This window comes from Pectinophora gossypiella, chromosome 6 (assembly GCF_024362695.1).
Source record: "Pectinophora gossypiella chromosome 6, ilPecGoss1.1, whole genome shotgun sequence".
In the NCBI taxonomy this organism is placed as follows: Eukaryota; Metazoa; Arthropoda; class Insecta; order Lepidoptera; family Gelechiidae; genus Pectinophora; species Pectinophora gossypiella.
Window position 1 is genome coordinate 1,673,393 of NC_065409.1, and position 6,000 is coordinate 1,679,392.

Genomic DNA, 6,000 nt, shown 5'->3' on the forward strand with positions numbered 1-6,000 from the left:
ATCTGTATTAAACATAGCTGGAGAGGAGTGGATGTATATACTACCCACCTGTCGACTCCCTCAGAGCTACAGACTACGTTATATTGTTATATATCTCTGTAGAAGAGGCAGTGCTAACAGAAAAGCTCGGTTAAGGAAACATGAATAGTAGATACTCAGTTAATTTTGCGATGAATGTACCTCTGACTAGCCTAATTGGGAATATAGTCGTGATCTAATGTTATAAAATATATATAAGGATACTCTCCGCTCCGCATCCATACGAGCTTGGAGAGAGATTGGTTAATATACTTCCTGTTAGCTTGATTAATATCACGCAAATCGCGCCGTGCCGGGACCTTCTTCCATCGTGTGGGTTGTGAGGTAGATTACCAACCTCATCAACCCTGGTGTCAGGGTTACTATTGAGCCGCCAAAGGCCCCTCACATGACTCATGAAATGACTACGTACGTACCTACATCAGTAAGTAGTAACCGGGACCAACGGCTTAACGTGCCTTCAGAAGCACGGGCGTCTTACTTTCGGACAATCAGGTGATTAGCCTGTAATGTCCTAACTAAACTAGGGATCACAAAGTTATTTTTGTGATATGTTCCCACCGGGAGTCATCAACGCTCAACCACTGGACCACGGAGGCCGAATTCGCGCGCTGGGATGAAGGTCGCTTAAATGCTACGGTTCGGCTACGGTTTCGCTACGGGTGTGCTACGCGCTACGACAGTTGATAACTATTGGAAATTCTTCTAGATTTTTGGAGTTTGTGTTACAAATTAGCTATTAATCACAGTTTCTAATCGAACAGTTAGTTACCTAAGCATCATTTTCTGGGCAAAAGGAATTTCTGTGACAAGACTGACGAACCTTTTGAGCGGACAGTGACCTAGCGTACAATCATCATGATCATGTCACGGTATAATGCACAATGCATGATAAAACATTAAGCATAATTAAGTGACCGATATTATCAGAACAATTTCAGCTCTTATATTTATTTAGTCGGTACATAGTCATCTGTAATAGTGTACACACAAACATATACAGGCTGTTTGTAACATCGTAACGAAAACTTTGAGGGATGTTTCAGACCATGATTCTGAGTTGATATCAAGTGGAATTTTCCGTCGCAAAAGTATGGAACTGAAAATAATTAAAAAAAAAAACAAAAACATCATGAATTTTCCGACAGGAAATTCCACTTGATATTAACTCAGAATAATGAGCTGAATGATCCCTCTCAGTATTCGTTACGATGTCACTTACACCCTATACAAGTACATACAGGTAGCCATACATGTAGGTATGGGTTCCATCGCAAAAGTATGGAATTGAAAATAATTTAAAAAATCTAAAACAAAATCTATAATTTGGCGATGGAAAATTCCACTAAATATTAACTCAGAATCATGGTCTGAATCATCTTCCTCAGTATTCGTTACGATGTCACTTACACCCTGTATAATAAGTACGTTTACGTCCCACAGCTGGGCTTAGGTCTCCCCTTAATCAACCGGGGTATGGAGCATTCTCCACCACACTGCTACAATGCGGGTTGGTGCAGGCAGTTGGACTAGTAGCCAGGGCCCAACCTTCAGCATGGAATCATGTTGTGGAGTCGTGTAAAAAGTAATAATGCCACGTGTTCTGGCTACGCCTTCAGAACCCCGATACGACCCCGCCGGCGTGGTCGGTGACATCGCTCATTCAGGGCTTATCTTATCTATTCTATTTTTCTAATGCATAAGTAAATAGCTAAAGTTTCAAAAGAGTTTTATATGTAAGTACGGTTACTAGCATTAATATGTATACACGTTGGTACCATGTCACATTAACTTTTTTGACAAATTGAACTGTAAGTCTCACTAAATGTTAAATATGTTAGTGCGACAGAGTCCTAAAGTAGGTACATTATATTGCTCATGACTGTACACATTTTCACTTCACGTACTTGTACTGAGTCTTTCATCGAAGGTGGCATTATCAATCCCTGATAACCATCTGTAATACTTTAAGATTAAAAAAGCTAGCCTTCAACTCCCGTGCGAAAATATGTAGGTCCCATCCCATCTCGCAAATGATAAGTTCTGATGAAATGGGAATACATTTTCAAACGTGAATTCAAAATTCAAAGATATTTATTCTTGAAAATTGGCTTACTTAGATGGTTAGCTATTTTTGAAAGTAAAAAAATAAGTTACTTACATTATTATTATGTAAGCTGTAAAACTACTACCACATCGAAAGCTGTATCGCAGAGGGAAAGACGTGGCCAGAAAACCTCCCAGCCCTACTCCTACTGTTTCATGTTTTCCTTTTTTTTAAAATCCAGTTTGTATTACATATAAACTTAAATACAATGGTATTCCAATTGCAGACAGTGGAAGGAAAGTGAAAAATAATAAGAATTTATATGTGCCTTTTCGAGTTGAAGACATTTTAATAATGCTAGGATATAAGGGGTATACTTAGGTTAGGTACTCACTGCAGTAATAGGACACTTCATTCCAAAAGTTTTGGTAAGAGTTTCACTAACGAACGGGTCCTTCGTCAAGAAATCGCAGATTTTGTAATGTAGCTCGACGAATGAACGACGATATTCATTGTGAAGAAACTCGTAGGCAAATAAATGTATCTAGAAATATACGGAAATCATTTATTATTTCAGATCCAATGAGAAATCAGAATCATTTAATCAACGTAATTATCATGGATAAACTTGTTGAAGGTCATGTAACATTTTTGAATTTACGGCATTTAAGATTACTTATTTTAAGATTTGCCATACTGTGAATGTGGACACCCGGATTAAACCATATCTCACATAGTGAACGAGTGCCCTCTACACCGATTCTCAGGTGGCATAGCCGAGCGGCATTGTGTGACGGATGCGGCAGAGACTTGGTTAGGGTAGCTTAAGCTGGATATATGATCCACGCAGGTTATTTTATTTTTGTCTGCCATACGCAATAATAATACATACATACATAAACTCACGCCTATTTCCCACCGGGGTAAGCAGAGACTATATAATTCCATTTGCTTCGATCCTGACACACTTCTCTTGCTTCCTCCACATTCATCAATCGCTTCATACACGCACGCCGGTTCAAAGTAGATCGTATTAAACCTTTTCTTAGGACATCTCCAATTCGGTCAATGTAAGTTCTTCTCGGTCTTCCTCGGCCAGCCCTACCATCAACTTTCGCTTTATATACCGCTTTTGCAATTCTATTATCCTTCATCCGCTCTACGTGTCCAAACCAACCTAACATTCCCCTATCAATCTTAGTCACTATATCGTCTTTTACACCACATCTCTGTCGTATCATACTGTTTCTCACTATATCACTCAACTTCACTAATAATAATTTTAAGATTACTCGTAGTAGCGAAGTAGGAAGGCTTCACCGTCTTTCTCGTGGAATAAAAGAAAGAAGAAAGAGGTTGGAAGGGCCAAGGGGCTTCCGCTCTCCGCTCGTCCGCGAATTTGACGACGCACGGAGTTCCGATGTAATACAGGGTGTTAGTGACATCGTAACGAAAACTTTGAGGAATGATTCAGACCATGATCCTGAGTTAATATCAAGTGGAATTTTCCGTCGCAAAATTCATGTTTTTTTTTTAATTATTTTCATTTCTATACTTTTGCGATAGAAAATTCCACTTGATATTAACTCAGATTAATGAGCTGAATCAACCCTCTCAGTATTCGTTACGATGTCACTTAAGTACACCCCTTACAAGTACATACAGTAGCCATACCATTCCAACCATTTCCTTCTACGAGTATACCGTCGTCTTGCTTCTAAAACGTCGCCAGAATCATACCGAGACATTGTTCACCCAAGTATGAAGAGAAGTCCATTCCAAGTTCATATAGTACGCGCTCTTACGGCCATACCGCTTCACAGTAAACACCACATCCTCAGCATACTTGCTGTTTATGTACTCCACTTTGGCCCTTTCGGGGATAAACATAAAACACTGTAAGTAAATAAAGAAATATGGTCTTTAATTAAAGACAGGAGGCCTGTTCTCGTGGTTGTCTTTGCAAACTGACGTATCTGCAATTTTTTGTATAAATAATTTGTGTCTTATTGACAATTAGCGACCCGCCCCTGCTTCGCTCGGGTGCAATACTGAGGAAAAAATTAAATTATTTACGACATCACATTAAAAACAAAAATAACAGTATTTCTCCACTATTTAATGGATGTTACTATAATATAAACCTTCCTCTTGAATCACTCTATCTATTAAAAAAACCGCATCAAAATCCGTTGCGTAGTTTTAAAGATTTAAGCGTACATAGGGATATAGGGGCAGAAAAAGAACTTTGTTTTATACTATGTAGTCATAGCGAAAGGTGCAATTCAGATTCGCTGAAAATTTCAGATACGAACGTCAGTTAGCGACCTCAGCGACATTCTGTAACTTTTCAAATCACAGCTATAGGTATTAAGGGCCTGTTCACACTAGCGATTTGTCCAGCGATTTCACGGGGAGGCGAGATCGCAAGGTACGGTCTCGAGTACCAATATGTATACACTTTGAAACCATGTCACATTAACTTTTTTGACAAATTAAACCGTAAGCCTCATTAAATGTCAAATATGATAGTGCGACAGGGTTCTAAAGTGGATACATGATATTGCTCATGACTGTACACGCATACTCATTAATTCAACGTTCATATGTCAAAGATAAACTTGTGTTGTATAAACTTAGTCCAAATACAAGTGAGTAATTTTCTTAAACAAATAACTTGTAAGTACCTACATATTCTTGTAACTTGTAAGTATTAAGTACTTACCTTATATGGGTCGTTCTTCTTTTTTATCGACAATAAAAAGACATTTTCCCAATTAATCGGACTTAACATCTTTAAAATTATAACGGCAATAAATATTTTAAAACATCATATAAAGATCTGTCCGTAGAGGACTATTTAGTGGTTCTCTTTATCTTGGTAACATACTTTTCTCTGCAGGCGCATTCCAAAAAATATTGTGACAGAGTGGCCCTTTTCATCGGAGACAGCATTTCAATATACCACTCTGTCACAAAATTTTGTGAAAAACAATGAAGCTACGTTAATAACTAATTGAGGAACCGATTAGTATTTTGCTTGTATTTTGAGTATAATAAGATAACTATATTTTTGGACAATGGAAACATGAAATAAAATTCTAAAACATATCATTGTCGATAAAAAAGAAGAACGACCCATATACTTAAATAACAATTAATTATAATTAATTAAGGAAACTATAGGTCTAAACTAATTACCATAATGTAATACTTTCATGTAAATGACCGTTTGTTTCTTAATATACATAAATAAATAAATAACAACAACCTCCTTGGTCCAGTGGTTGAGCGTTGGGCTCACGACCCGGAGGTCCTGGGTTCGAATCCCGGTGGGGACATATCACAAAAATCACTTTGTGATCCCTAGTTTGGTTAGGACATTACAGGCTGATCACCTGATTGTCCGAAAGTAAGACGATCCGTGCTTCGGAAGGCACGTTAAGCCGTGGCGGCTCTATAGTAACCCTGAGACCAGGGTTGATGAGGTTGGTAATCCACCTCACAACTACACGATAGAAGAAGACGCTCTAGAATGTGACAGACGATAGAATGATACTTGTATTGCGTATACCGGGTGTGTGTTCTGGCCTTTCGACGTTGCTTTTGTGGCGAACGCGATGTAAATACATGAACAAATTACTTACCAAAGCAACATTTATGCCGGTAAGTAGAAGTGACACACGAAAATAAATGAAATAATCCATTTTTTTAAAGATACTTGATCAGTGATCGTAAACTCTGCTGTTCATAGATGCTGATGAATTAATAATGACTGAAACCATCTCAATTTTCGATAGGGCAGTGCTATCATCACATCCCATCTCTCACAAATAATTGGTTATGAATTATTTAGGTTTTGTATGAACACTAAATTGTTATTATACCAAACAAGGCTTGTTTGCATTTCGCGT